Consider the following 14,852-nt stretch of genomic DNA (forward strand, 5'->3'; position numbering starts at 1 on the left):
GGATCCTGGAAGATGCCTGGGCCTGACACTGGCCTGGAGCAGCCAACAGCTCATCAGGAGCCAGGGGTGTGCCTGGAACGGGCAAGGGGTGACCCTGATGCAGAGGAGCCTCAAACATACCCGCTTGTCACTGAGTGTCCTTCAGGTCAGAACAGAGAGGGAGCAAACAGCAGAGAAACGGGGTCAAAGAGTCCTAGGGTGCAGGGCAGTGTGGCTGGGAGGAGGACCCCTTACAGGAGCGCCCTACCCACAACCGGGCTCTCACTGTGCTGATCCTGCAGCATCAGCCCACCCTTGCACTCCCACCCCAGCTGACTCCCACCAGAAATCCCTGACCAGCCAGGATCCTGGCACTGCCCGGGCCTTACCAACTTCCGGAATGTTGGTCCCTGTGACTTTTGGAGAAGCATCCTGGGGCCGTGAGGATCTGGCCCAAGCTTCTCCCCTAAGCCTGTGATGCAGCCCCGGGGCCCAGCTGAGGCCCACAGCTGGAGGAATGAGTCCCCCCACCCCCCCAGAGGCATGAGCCTCAGACCAGGCCTTAGGGCCCTGCGTAGCAGAGGCCCCTAGCTGCAGTTACTGCGCTGAATGTAGAATCAATAAAGACAAGAGTCTGGAGTGTTGGCCCAGCCTTCAGGGACCCATGGGAGATCATTCTGTGGTGAAGCTGGTATAAGCATCATCTCAAGTCTTCATTACCTGAACTGTTGGGGGGTTCACTTCCTGATCACCGTCTCCCCGACCCAGTCTAGCCTCTGCCCTGGTGCCATGGGGGTCTGTGCCCATGTTCCATCCATCCTGGCCCCACCGCCTTTCTTCCTCCTGCCTCCCTGGTCACTGCAGCCAGGACCTGGGTGCCATCCGGGTTCTGCCTCCCCCAGTCCCCACATCGCATCCGCCCCACTCCTGGAGCCCCTGGGCTGGTCCACGACTGCATCATGCTTCACCCGCTTTCTTGGCTGCGTCTCCATCAGGCCATCTTCCATTCAGTGGCTCGAGGGATTCTGTCTGGTCTGACTGTCCCTCAGATACCCCAAACCCTCGGAAGCCTTTCGGGGCCCTTTTTAGGCGTCTTGTCTCCTAGCCAGGTCTGCCGTGTCTGCAGCCCCATCTCCCTTGTGCCCAGTTCCCACTCGGTGGGATGTCGTTTCCTGTCCGTGCCCTGCCCCTCACCTAGCTCACCCCTTTTCTTCTAGACCTAGCTCAGAAATCACCTCCTCAGAGAGGCCTTTTTGCTGCCTTTTGTCAGCTGGCGTAGGTACCTCCACTGGGGGCTCCTGTCCCCATTGTGCATGGCCTGCACTCTGCAATTCTAGGTCATAAAAGCTCATGGAACATGGCCATCTCCCCAGCAGACTGGGAGCTTCCTGGAAGAAGGGGCTGCATCGAGGGCATGGTGGGTCCTGGGGCGACACCAGCAGGAGCTCAGGAAATAGGTGGGTGAATGGAGGTCAATCTGCACTGCCTCCAAGCCTGAGGTGCTGGGGGGGGGGGGGGGGGAGGATTTCCCGGATGCACCTGTCACCTAAGTGCACTCCCATGGCCACGTCTCCAGGGCTGATTTAGTGGGGACGAGGTGCTTGTCCCAGACCAGAGCTTAATGTCTAAAGATGAACTTTAGCTGGTGTCTGTGTCTGGTTCTGGAGAATACATTTCACAAGGATTTTACTTTCTTCAGGGGAAATCGCTTTGAAGGAAACACCGGAAGGTTACAGTTTGGAGAAGCAGGTGTGTCTACTCAGACCACAGCTGTCTGGCCAGGAGCCATGGGAAACAGTTCCTTTGCAGACAGCTCTGCACTGCACCTTGGTTTAATTTGGGAAAAGCATGCCATCCGCCTGTGGGCAGGGGGACCATGTGGCTTTGTCTGGTGCTGTAGCTGCAAGGCTTCTCACTCAGGTGCGGGCAATGAGGCTCACCGTCAAGGATGTTGGTGAGGGCAGAGGGCCAGCCTTCCCCCTGGGGCAGGGGGTGGGGAAGCTATTTCAGAGGATGGGAGGAGACTCCTGACATCCTGCTCTGGAGTCCCAGACCAGACAGTGGCCTTCACCACCTTCTCCCAACCCAGCCCGAGTCCTGGTCTCCGAAGGCCAAGTTCTGTGGGGGGGGATGCCCTACCTCCATGGCCTTTACTTTGGGGTCTGCTGATTCAGGGGTCCTGTGAACTGAGGCCCTGAGACCAATTTTATAATGACAGTGGCTGAAATTGGAGGGTTTGTTGCAGGCCTGCTGACCCTCTGTGCACGTGATTTTTAACCCCCCAGCAGAGCTCTATCACCTCTGTGGCCCAGAGCTCATGACTCAGTACTTAGAGGGGCTGTGGCTGTCCAGTCCTCCCATGCCTGCCATCTGCCAGACGTACTTATTCTTTCTTTAAAATCCCAGCAGTTTTATTTGAGGGTAACCCGAAGTTGGCTGCCCCCCTCTGAGCTGGTGGGTTTGGCTGCCTTCGGCCCAGCGTGCATGCACACGGCAGCCTGGCTGGAGTGAGAGCGGCAGGAGAGGGCACAGAGCCGCCCGCACCAACTGGACCTACAGGAGGAGGCAGGTCCCGTCCCTGCAGGTGGGGAGGCTGGGATGGCGTTTCCCAAGCCTCCAGCAGCCACTGCAGTGGGCACCAAGGTGCTGGGGGTAGGGGTCTAGGCCAGACTTCTGGGGACACCCAGATGCCACCCCCAAGTGCATGGAGGGGGGCCCGCTCCCAGGTCTTCTTAGCTCTTTCCTCCTCTTCTTTGTGGCCCAAGGTCACCAGCCCAGCCAACACCATCTTCACCTGAGTGCCCGCCCCACCCCGTCACTGTCCCCGTCTTCTGTCTTAGGCCACAGTGTGCACGGAGGTCAGAAGAGCCTCCTAAACAGTCTGATTACATCCTCCCTTTGGCGGTCCTGTTGTCTTGGAGGAGAAAGTCCAGTCTCCCAGTCTCTGTCTAAGGGCCCTCTGTGCTCCTGTCCCCCTTTCCTTCCCCAGCCCCACCCCGGAAGGGCCCCTAGCACCTCAGAGGTGGATGCAGCCTCGCTTCATCCAAGGGCTCCTGAGGAAAATTCCCAAACCTTCTGTTCTCCCCTGTGGCTCATCCCTAACACTGGCCGGGCAGGGTGGGGATCTGCCACCAGCTGGGACAGAGCTCTTAGTAGGGCCCGGTCCCCTCTTCAGCTGCCCTGTGTCCCCCTCACTCATGTTGGGGCCCCAGAAACCCTTCCGGGCAAGTTCCCCCCAGCCCCGCCTGCAGCAGCAGTGAGCGGCCAGGCCTTGTTCTTTCTGCCTCCCCTGGGCTGGTCACAGGAATGTATTTGGTCTCCATTCAGGCATCAGTGGGTTTGAGGCGGCTGGCAGCCCAGGGGGCCCACCACATTCCTCCGACATGGGGCAGCTCTGAGCCTCCCAGCTCTTCATGGCTACCTGGGTCCCCCACCCAGCCCCCTCCCCTGCTCGCCACCCCTCAGCACCCGGGGCAGAAGGGGCCTCTGGGTGCCGCCCACCCGCTCCGCAGGCAGGCCCTGCATCTGTGCCCAGGGGCTGCTAACACAGTTGACACAAAAGGGTTTGCTACCAATGGAGCCAGTTTCTAAAGCTCTGTGGTTAATTATTTTGTCTCAGTGAAATGAAAGGAGGGTAAACAAACAACAACACATTAATTAGTCTGATCTACACTTTCCCCATGAAAGAGGGGAGTGGGAGCTGAACACCAGACGCTGGGAACTTCTCGGCGAGCCTTAGAGTCCTGTGGGGGGGGGCGCGGGGGGGAGGCGGTGGCTGAGCGGGATGCAGCACAGGCGCCCAGTCTGCACCCCTAGGCCTTTGTCTCGCCTCCGACCCCTCGCGGGGTAGGACATAGTGGGTGGCGGGGCCCAGGCCCTGCCTCCGCCAAGGAATGCCTTCCCCCACCCCTCCATGCCCCAGCTCTCCGCTTTCCTGTCCCGGAGCTGGCTTCTTTACCAAGCCAAGCCCACCATGGGCATCTCTGATGAGGGTGACATACGTGCTGAGCGGTAGTCACTCAAGCCCGTACGCTGGATTGCGCTTTCAGTTTCCTATTTTAAAGTAACAATCACTCCTGGGTTTCTCCCCATTGTAAGTCCTGGTGTGGGGCTTCCTGGTTGCTCAGGATGCCCGATCCTCCTCCCCTGCCCCAAGGTCATGGTCTCCAGAGCTGAGCTTGCGTCCCAGACACCCTCAGGTCCTCGTGGTCACTCCTGAGCCCTAGGATCAGTATGGGGGGCTACCCAGTGCCCCAAGGGAAGGGTCCTGGGAGTCAACCTCAGGCTTGCCACCTCACTCCCAGCTGCACTGCTCACTGCTCAGCTTGGGCTCGGGGACAGGCTCGCTGAGCCTATCTTGTTATCTCTGACATGGGGGTAGCAATACCAGCCTCCCAGGGCTAATTGTGAGGCTTTATCCTTCCCTACCTCCCCTCCTCTTCCTTGTAGGATCTCCCTGACCACACCTCAGCTGAGGTTGACTCCTGTGTGTCCTGGCTGCTCACACCCTGACCTGTGGATTCGGTGGATTTTAAAGAGGGGACAAGCTGGTTCTGTGCACGGTGCTGGGGGCAGCCGGAGCCCACCCACCAGCCCTCTAGGCTCCTCACTGACCTGCAGTACCTTCAGATCCTCAGAGACCCATCCATACCATTCAGGCTGGAAGTGCCGGCCTTCACTAACGTGTTCCTTCCCCTACAGCGAGGACTGGACTGGGCCCGACCGTGACAAGGAGCCTGGGCTACAAAGCCATGACAGACAGAGGGAGCAGATCGGTTCGCAGGCTGGTCCGGCCAGGAGGGGAACTTGCCCGGGAGGCTTGGGGGCCAGACAACCGTAAGTCCAGATGGGAGAGGAAGAGGTGGTCACAGGCTGGCCTGGGAGGTCACAGGCCGGTGACTCCTGGGCAGGTATGGGGTGTTGACAGAGAGAAGCTCCACACCAGAGTTGCTCCTGTGGGTTACTGGTATCTGTGGGGACCTGACCTGCAGCCACCACAGCACCGGAAGGGGAGACTTGGACGACTCCAAGGCCTGAGCTAAGCCAAACCTCCTCCCCATACACCTCCCTGAGGGCTGGGAGACTGGCTGATCTGCTATCCCTTGGGGAGGGCGTCGCAGGAATAGAGCCTGTCCAGGCCTGTCCTATTTGGTGTTGAAGATGGCGGGGAGGTCCCCAGCAGCCTCCTTGGGTAAGCTGCAATGGACAGGCTCTCTACTACTGGATACCAAGTGACCCTGGCCCCAGGACAGCCATCCCATGTCCCATCTCCCTGGGAAAAAACGGACCTGGCAGGCACACTGCTACACCAGACTTGCTGCACAGAGAATCACAAACGGTTCTGGGTGAATGCTGACTTTGAATTTGAATTTCTCCTGCAGTAGGAAAGCAAGCAAGCCAGCCTAGTTCTGCTGGCCAAGGCAAGCGCTGGCCCCAAGGAAGCTTGAACCATCTGGAGGGATCTCTGAGCTTTGGAGAACTTTGGGGAAGTTGAGGAGGGTTGGGAGTTGCCCCACGTTGGGGGCAGGATGGGACCTGTCCCTCCATCATAGCCCTTCCCTCTGGTCCTCATGCCTGCTGAGCCCTCTCTCATCCCAGCAGCAGGGCTGGGAATCCTGGAACAGAGGGACCTTCTCCCATCCTCTTTGTGTCCACAGGCTCATGTCTAAACAGGCACTGGTCCAAACCCCAGGTTTCTGCAGGAAAGACTGAAAGGATTGCTCCAATCCAATTACCGGAATGTGCTCGCATCCACCGGCGGCGCCGAGATTGGGCCGGCCCATTTCTGCCTGGATGCCTGCTGCCCCGGGGGTTGGCATAGCAACGGGGAGCTCTGAGCTGCTGAAACTTGGAGTCAACTCATCACTGGGAGGACAAAAAGGAAGACTGAAGAGGATGCCTTTCTAAGTGATGCAGGTCAGACAAACCCAGGCTAATCCCTGAAAGCCACAGAAATGGGGTCTGGGGTCTGGCATGAACACGTGTGCAGTAGCAGCAACTCCCAGTGACCTAGGCGTGCCAGGTGAATGCCCACTGACCCTTCCAGATCCAGAGCACCTGCCGCCTCCTCTCTGAGGCCCTCCCCAACTCCGCCATCCCTCCCATACCCTCCCTGCTCTGCATGCCCCCCAGCTGTCCCTCTAATCAGGTGCCTGGCTCTCTGCACGTCAGGCCCCCACCAGCAGCCTGGGAGCGCCTGATGAAGTCTCTGGCACCAGCACAGGCCCAAGTCCTAGCCTGCTGCACCCCTCCTCCAAGGGGAGAGCAGTGAGCCACACTAGGTCAACTGACACCACAGCCCCCTGACCCCAAGGTGAATGGTCATAAGACCCAAGCTAGCTCTCACTGGTGCTCTTACTGGACCCCTCAGGAAAGAGGCCTGCATTTTCTCCGAGCTGGAAGCATTAATAGCCTGAAGCTTCTGGAGCCTTCCTTGAGAGTGAATCTAATTCAGAGGAAAACAGATCTTAGGGCTGGAAGGAGAGAGTCCTGGTGGCACTTTGAGCTCCAGTTTCCCCGTGCCTGAAGACAGCACAACCCCCAGACTTTCTCATTCATGAGTTAGCAAATTACCCTTTTCTTTGCTCTGGTCAAAGTTGCATTTCTGTCACTTGCCACCAAAGGGATCCTATCTAATATATACCAGTGACCCGATCTTTCTAAAACTCCATTCTTAACAGTTTGTCTCCTGGGCGAACTTCGCCCCTGGCCTGCCCACTGGGCACAGGGGGCCTTTCTCCTGAGTCCCTGAAGGCCCTGTGCCTGAGGTGTGTGCCCACATGATTTGAGCATCCCTCAGGAGCTAGCACAAACTTGGTGTCAGACGTGCCAGGTCCGGGTCCTCCTGCTGGATATTGGACAAGCTGCTTCAATGCGCTGTAGTTTGCTCATCTGTTATGCATACAAATCTCCGTCTCTCTCTCTCTCTCTCTCTCTCTCACTCTCTCTCTCTCTCTCACACACACACACACACACACACACACACACAAGCTCAGGGTATGCACAACACTTAGCAGGGCACCCGCCACATCTCTAGTAATATCTTTGTCACTATTATGACTGTTAATTTCCTTGCCGCAGAGGACCCTCAAGACACAGCTGGAGCCCTCAAAGTTTGCTCCTTGTGTGGTTGGTTGCTTGACAAGGAGGGTGCCCCGCTCTCCCAAACAAGGGGTGAGGATGGTGCAGGGGGGCAGGGGCCTCCATCTCCGGGCAGGACTGTCTGCTGGGGGCTGCTTGTGAGCCCAAGTCATAGGCTTCTGCAGAAACCAGATGCAGGCAAAGCGGCCATAAAATTTTCAAAGAGACACTTTCCATGGGAGCTATTAATGTGTCATGTGGTTTCTGAGAATAGGAACAGGCTGCAAGTAGCTCCGTAGAGCTCCTTCAATCAGCCAGCCTCGGCATTTCCATGTCAGAACTCAGAAAGCCCAGATGAAGCAGATTCTTGCATGACTGGAAAGCAAACCTCAAGCCACATTAGAGGTATATGTGCCAGGAGCACTTGAATCAATTTAATAGTTCAAATGACAGTCCTCCTGGGCGTAAGACCTTGTGCTGTGGTGACAGGGGACAGTCGCCCTGAGACCATGGGCTCCATCACAGGATGGGGCTGAGTTTGAAGATCTGGCCACCCTCCCCTCTCCCGTCTGCCATTCCAGAATCATGCACTGGTGACCAGAAAGGGGCCCACTGAGGAGAAGGTTGGATGGCGTCTGGAACCTAAATCCCCACCTGAGCCATCCTGAGTGGCGGCGTCTCTCATTCCCACGTGCCCTGTATTACACTCAAGAACCCTCCTGCAGCCATATCTGTTTGCCTGGGTCCGCTGGAAGCTGAAGCCCACAGGGCTCCTGCCAGTCCTGTGCTCTCATGGACGCTGAGCCCAGGGTAGGGGGAGACTGGGAAGAGGGCTGCCTCCATGATGCAAATTGGATCTAAGATCACTCTGTTCCAGTGTCTCCTCCTTTTGGGCACTGAGGGCAGCTCCCAGGCAGGACTGGAGCAGGCAGTCGGAACTACCAAAGAGGCGGCTTTGACGTCCTTAAGCAAGGTCCAAACCAGGAGGCCACGGGCCCACCACCGAGCAGCTAGCCCGGCATAGGCCTCCCGCCCCAAGTGCTCTGAGCCTGCCCACGTGCTAAGGTCTGTGCCTGAGCTGGTCCTCACACACGCGTCTGAGCAGGGGGTCCTGGCACTCCCCAGCAGGTCACGTCACCTGCCTCAGGCAAGCTCTGTGGTGCCTGCCCTCCCCGGGGATGGAGACCAGGAGGGATCTCACTTTTCTCGGGCTCTGCTGCGGAGGCTGCTGTCCCCGCAAAGTCCCTGCTTCCCGGCTGATGTTAATGGTTCATGAGCTGAACAAGGCTCAGAACATCCTTTGCTTAAGAAGAAATGACAACATACTTTCTGTGGGAGTAGAACTTTAAATACAAGTCCACACAAATGGTAGGATTTCTGCAGACCCAGTGTTCAGCTGCATTTCAAGTACAGCATTTCCTCCTGGAATGGATTGGCCGACTGAGTGGTGTGTAGGCATTTCAAGGCCCCAGAGAACACAGATGAAGACAACAAACCTTCCTAAAACAGAACAGACTTGCTAAAATTCTTCTGGAGGGAATCATTTCACATTTCAGCCTCAAGTTTTCTGTGCAAAGAACATTTAACAAACCGAGTCCTGGAGGAGAATTTATGCAGAGATTAAAAAGCAAATCGGTGTGAGTGAGTAAATAAGATCAGGCGTCAGCATCTCACTAAGCCTCCCCGCGGCCCTGGGCAGCTGGACCTGAGGGCGGGGCCTTCTGGACAGGGGCTGGATCTCATTCACCCTTGTCCTGGGCCCTCTCGGAGGCTCTCCTTGGGTCCTCCCTTGCACACTGTACCGCATGAGCCCTTGGCTCTGAGAGAACCAGCAAGAACTCACTCCCCCCTGAGAGAAGAGACCCCCCCTCAGGCTAAACCAAGGACTGCTTGCTTCCGGAGGCCTCTGACCTGCCCACGGGATTTCAGAGCCTGCTCCAGAGTGTATAACTTAGAGGGGACTGCTGGAGCCTGCTTCCCCTGGGAGTGAGATGGGGAGCTTCATTTGCATAAGATGGTGAATGAGTCATTTGTCCCCAGCAAAGGCCAGTGGGGGAGAGATCATGGGGATCTATAGTTCCTCAAGTTCCTGCCCTTTGCTGCCACCAAACTTGCCTTCCTAGGGTCTTCCGTGGCTCTGGGCTCCCACTCACCCCTGCCCCTCCAGTAGTGGTAGCTGTCACTACACCTGTTCTTGGCTGTCAAATCCTGCACTTCTGAAAAGGGAAACAAGAACCCTTGGCGCTGGTCATGGAGGCTGTGTCCCCCCAGATTGCTGGTATAGACATGCCGGTATAGACAGAGACTTGTCTCCATCCAGGGATAACCACTTAAAAGCTAAGCACGCTTTATCTTTGTGAACATCTGGGTAGACGTTTCCCTTTTTGTCTCTACCTCTGCCTCCAAGCCTAGGATAGGACCCTCGCCTCACTTCCTCTGGTCCCCCAGGCACGAGGCAGGATTGCACTTCCAGGTCCCCTTGTGGTCGGGTAGAATCATGTGACCAGCTTGGTCTGGCCCACTAGCTGTGAGTGCAAGTGGTGTGTGTCACTGCTGGGCCAGAGTCCTTAACAGCAGGTGTGAGACCTTCTAGAGTTCTCTCCCTTTGGCACATCTACCTGTAGTATTCATGATGGTGGTTGCTCCATCAGCCTGGGTCCCAAGGTGAGGACGCAAGGAGCAGGGCCCCAGCTAACCCTGCTCCCCACATGTCATATGAGCGAGAAAAAAACTGATTGTAAGCCACAGCATAACCCATCCCAGCCTGACCAATAGAGGAAGGCTTCGGATTTCTTTCTTTCTTTTCTTTCTCTTTCTTTCTTTCTTTCATTTACTTGAGAGAGAGAGCATGAGTGGGAGGGGCAGAGGGAGAGAGAATCCCAAGCAGACTCCAAGCTGAGCACAGAGGCTGATGCAGCCCTCGATCTCACAACTGTGAGATCAAAATCAAGAGTAGGATGCTTAACCAACTATGCCACCCAGGGACCCCAGGCTTCTGATTTCTTTAATCCATTTACCAAAAAACAAGCCTTACTGATCAACAGCCCTCAGTTTCCCAGGTGTATAGCTTGATTGACTCCCCAGACCTGACTCTCTTCAAGAAAGATCTTCATTTTACATGTCAATGATGATGTTCCTCTGCCCTAAATCCAGACTAGGTCAGGGGCTCACTCCTTTCCATCCCCTCAGTGTATGTACTGGACAGCTGATTCCCACACAGGACCACGAGGCATCCGGGGAGCTGAGCCTGAATCTTTTCGTTTTTAGTGGAAGCCATTTCTGCTCAGAGAAGTGGCCACTGCTAGTGATAGAAGTAGCAAAGTAAATCCACAGACATGGGGAAATGAGTGCACTGGAAATTTCGGCCAAGGATCGGTATACAGGGTTGGTTCCAGGGACCAAGCCAGGCCCACAGGGGACAAGGCAGGAGGGAGTGTCAAGAGTGCACTGAGGTGGTGCAGATCGAGATGGACGCAACAGCCTGTGCTTAATGGCTGGGGGTCAGACACTGCCAGGTTGTGCTGGCTGAGGGGTGCATGCCCAGCCTGGCGAGGGGTAAGGCTAGGAGGCTGGGGGCGCCTGGCATCCAGCTCCTATGAGTCAGATGCAGCACTGTGACTGCTTGGGGTATTTTGCAGCAAGGTCCCAGGAATTTCTGGGGGCAGAGCCTTTGCTTTCTAGGTGCGTATATTTTAGTGTGGGGGTGTCCTCCTGGATGGCAAGGAGACAGGAAGGGGGTAGGTGGTGGGTGGAGCGAGCAGTGAGCAAGGGAGGGAGATGAAGTAGAGAGTCTGGGAGGGCTGAGAGCAGGCCTGAGGGAGGCAGAGCCACTCAGGAAGTCCTGCCTGGCGGGCCACGCCCTGACCACAATGACCCACCGGGTCCCAGGAGGCCGGCGAGGAGACGCCAGGGAGGAGCAGCTGTGGAAAATGGGCCTGAAAGGAGGATCCAACACATTCACTGACAGTTTGTCTTGAGCTGGGCTTGTTTAACTTAAATGCTTAGAATGTCTGAGTAGCTTCCCACCTACACCACGCAGATCAGCCTAGCCTCGAGTAATCCTTCTGCTGAGAGCAGGGGGAGCCCTGCCTCGATGGCCGGGCCTGTGTCCTGCACCCTGGGAGGGCTGAGGGACCCTCTGGCTGAGGGTCCAAGCAGCGCCCCCCAGCTTGAGGCTTCCTGCACCCCCCTCACCGCTAGACAGAATGTGGACAGGGGGTCTCACCAGGCTTTTTGGTAAAGTTTTGGAGAGAAAATTGCCAGAACAGAGTTCAGCACCAATGAGAAAAGAATCTATGCAGTTTCAACCTGATTTTGCTTTAAAAATAGGCCCAACAGGAGGCTTCGGCTGCGTGATCCTCATCTATCCTGCCGCCCTCTGCCCTTGGTCCTGGGGCCACCATCCTTCTGGTTCCCTTCCTGCCCCTGGGGCTGCTTCTTCTCTGAGCCCGTGGTTGTCCCCTCCTCCCCTGCCCACCCTGACCTTCCTCTGCCTCTTCTCTCCTCCCTTGGTTGATCCTTCAGGGTCATCTGTTCTCAGGTGTCTCTCCTGATAGCTGACTTCTTCGTCCACTGCCCCCAGCTCTGTCTCCTGAGTAGTTCCTGAGGCTCTGGACATCCTCCATACCCTGCCTCTTCCCACAAGCCCCTGGTTCTGCCTCCTTAACACCTCCTATCCATTCCCACGGTTACAGCCAGCTCAGGCACCGCCCTGTCCCAGCTAGACACTGCCCAGCCACCACCTGTCTCCTGGCACCTGGCCTCCCCTCCTCTGGTCCACATGGCAGCTACTGGGATCTTTTTAAGCTACATAGTAGACCATACTACTCCCATGTTAAACTCTTCAGTGGCCCCTGCTGACCCCAGGAGGATGCCCAAGCACCCGGCAGGGAAGGGCACACTAGGCCCAGCATCCTGATCTCCAGGATGGCTCTGTATCACCTCCTACTTCTGAAGTCCCAGGGCCCCTTGTGCAGTTCCCCACCATACCCTTCTAGGCCTCCCTGCCTTTGCTGGGGCTGTTCCCTCGTAGCCCTCATCTGTGTGCTGGGATGAGGCCTCAGCAGGGGGCTCAGGGTTCAAAAGTCACAGTGACATCTCTTCACCAAGCCCCAGCCAGTCACCTACTCTATGGCCCCAGAGATAACGGGAGGACTTTTGACCTGGCTGAAACGGTCATTTCTCTCAACAGCTGGTGGTTTCTGTACATTTATTGCCCATGGTTGCAGTCTGCACACCAGAAGGGGGACCAGCCCCCCCACAGCTTCAGATTTACTAAGCTAGAAGCAGAACTGAGACAGGAGGCTGAGCAATGGTGACAAATTCCATTCCTCAAAGCAAAGGAAGCAAGGGTCATAGGTGGCCTTATGGATTGTCTCTGCAGACCTGGGCCCTGCTCTTGTCATTGGCCCCAGCAGCCTCGGAGCTGCTCACCCCAACCTCCCCGCCGCCCGCCTCCAGTCCCAGAGAATGCAGGTTTCGTGTTCTAATTCCGAGGCCCGCATCCCCCTGCAAGCACTCAGGGTTTTATCCCATCACCTGGCTCTAGCCATGTCGGGCACATAGTAGGCAGATAATAGGAACCCCTGATGACCTACAAGTGTCAGCAACCCCCCTGCCCAAATTGCTTTCCACCAGTTGTTTGACAGTGCTTGTTTCATAGCATCCTTACCAGCTCTGGGTTTTAAGCGATTAAAAAAATTTTTTTAACAGTTTAGTGGGTAATGATATCTGGTTACATTTCCCAAGGTACTTAAACTGTATTCCTTCACTTTCATGAAGTGCTGCCTCAAGTCTTCCCTATGTATTGAAGAATTTGTATTTTCTCCAAAGATTTGGGTGGGGGAGACACACCCCCTCCCCTGGCCTTGCTCTCCACCAGAGGGAGTTCTGGGTAGGCACAGACGCCCCCCAGAGCTGTGTTTCCAAACTTTTTAACCAAACAGCAGACCCTTTTCTTAAACAATTTCACAGAGCCCCTCTTCATATAAAACATGAATAATTCGCCTATGAGGGGAGGCCTGGAGCGCCACTCCCCCTCCAGAAGCCCCTGTCTTACCTGAGGAGGGGCCGCTGGGACCCTCTTGATCTTCGTCTGAAGAGGGGGCACCACTGCAGTCAGGACCTGAAAGGACATGAGCGGTTCACAGAGGTGTCCAGAACCCAACCTACAGCCGCCCAGCCGCCCAGAACAGGTGAGCCAGGTTCAAAGACCAAGGGGCCCCACCTGCACCAGGGGCAGCACCACACCCTCCACGTCGCCAAGGAGAGGGTGTGGAACCTGCTGTCCCCGTGGACAGAGGAAGTGCAGCCAGAGGGGGTGGGGGCGGAGGTTTGTGCGACAAACCTGCACGGGCCTGGGGGGGTAGGAGGGTTGACAGGTGGGGAGGTCTCTGCCTGACGGGTGGGAGGGATGAGAGCTCCACGTGGACAGCTGGACCCAGGCCAGGCTGAGGTTGTGTGAGGTGGGGGGTGGAGAGAGGCGAATTCAGAGCTCCAGCCTCGGGGCCTGCCTGTGTTTGATCTGATAGGCGAAGCTAGAACAATTAGAGCTTTCCCCCAGGAGCTTTGTGTAATCTCAGCCTCGCCAAGATACGCGGGGGTGGGAGAGAGCTGAACCCGGGTCATAGAAGATGGACTGCGGCCACCTGGACTGGGGTCGGGGAAAGGGGGGGAGGAGGAAGCCGCATTGAGAGAAATAGGGGGCTTTCACAACAGATAAAGGTGAAGGTAGGCTGCCTAGGGGACGCTCAGCAGAGACACTTCGTGACCTCAATGGGGTCTACTTAGGGGATGGTAGGGAGGACACTCGTGTGAGCAGAGGCCTTGGACACGATGCTACCAGCTCCCTGCATCTCTTGCTGACTCAGTCCGAACCTCAGCAGCGCCAGACACGCCCCCCCAGTGGGGCTGGTAGGCTGGGTCTCGCTCTCTGGCCCCGCCTTCCCCTTCTAACCTGGCCCCTGGCCTCGAGTATTAACCTCTCCCGGGACAGGACCCGTGCGGCTCTCTGGCTGCGCCCCCTGGCTTCAGGCGCTCCTTCGGCTCTTTAGTCCAGCCTTCCAGCCTCAAGTCCCGCTCTCGACTTTCCCGCCTTATCCTTTATTTTATTTTATTTTATTTATTTATTTGACAGAGAGAGACACAGCGAGAGAGGGAACACAAGCAGGGGGAGTGGGAGAGGCAGGCTTCCCGCTGAGCAGGGAGCCCGATGTGGGACTCGATCCCAGGACCCTAGGATCATGACCTGAGCCGAAGGCAGACGCTTAACGACTGAGCCACCCAGGCGCCCTACAGCCTTATCCTTGGCTCGAGGCCCGGCCCCTTGGCCTCAGGCCCTGGAAGTTCAACACCCACCCCGCCGGGCTCTGTGCAGCGCTCCTTGGCCCTCCACCTTTTCAAGCCAGTCCTACGGCCAGGACCCTCTTCACTACCATCACATGTCGAGGCAACGGTTACTCCCCAGCGCTCTCCTCTGGACCAGCTCCCATCATTTATATACACTTACTTTGCAAATCACTTAAACTGTGTTTCAGAGGAATCTGAAATTTAAGTCCCAGGCCCTCGGTCCACAAGCCAAAGATGTTGTTTCTTCACTTGGCAAATAACTGGCTCTCTCTTGCTTAGGAATCCCCATAGAGAAGCTCCAGGGAGACCCATGTTCGAGGCCTAGGTCTGCTATCCATCTGAGCCTCAGTTGCCCACTTCCCTGTCACGCAGGGGGTCACTCCAGTGTCTTGCGCAGCTGTGACCAGGACCAAATGAGCATGGGTACTTGATGTTGCCACATTAGG

The 14,852-nt window shown here is 56.6% G+C and overlaps 1 protein-coding gene across 1 annotated transcript in view; it reads right to left on the reverse strand.

Annotated features, from left to right (window-relative positions):
* Positions 1–14,852, reverse strand: part of SMPD3 (sphingomyelin phosphodiesterase 3) — an 83,814-nt gene that overhangs the window by 15,227 nt on the left and 53,735 nt on the right. Inside the window, exon 2 of the mRNA XM_032424112.1 lies at positions 13,118–13,183. The gene's annotated coding sequence lies outside the window, so the exon portion shown is untranslated. The remainder of the gene's footprint in view (positions 1–13,117; positions 13,184–14,852) is intronic.

The sequence above is a fragment of the Phoca vitulina genome, unplaced genomic scaffold (assembly GCF_004348235.1).
Source record: "Phoca vitulina isolate PV1807 unplaced genomic scaffold, GSC_HSeal_1.0 scaffold30, whole genome shotgun sequence".
NCBI classification, from domain to species: Eukaryota; Metazoa; Chordata; class Mammalia; order Carnivora; family Phocidae; genus Phoca; species Phoca vitulina.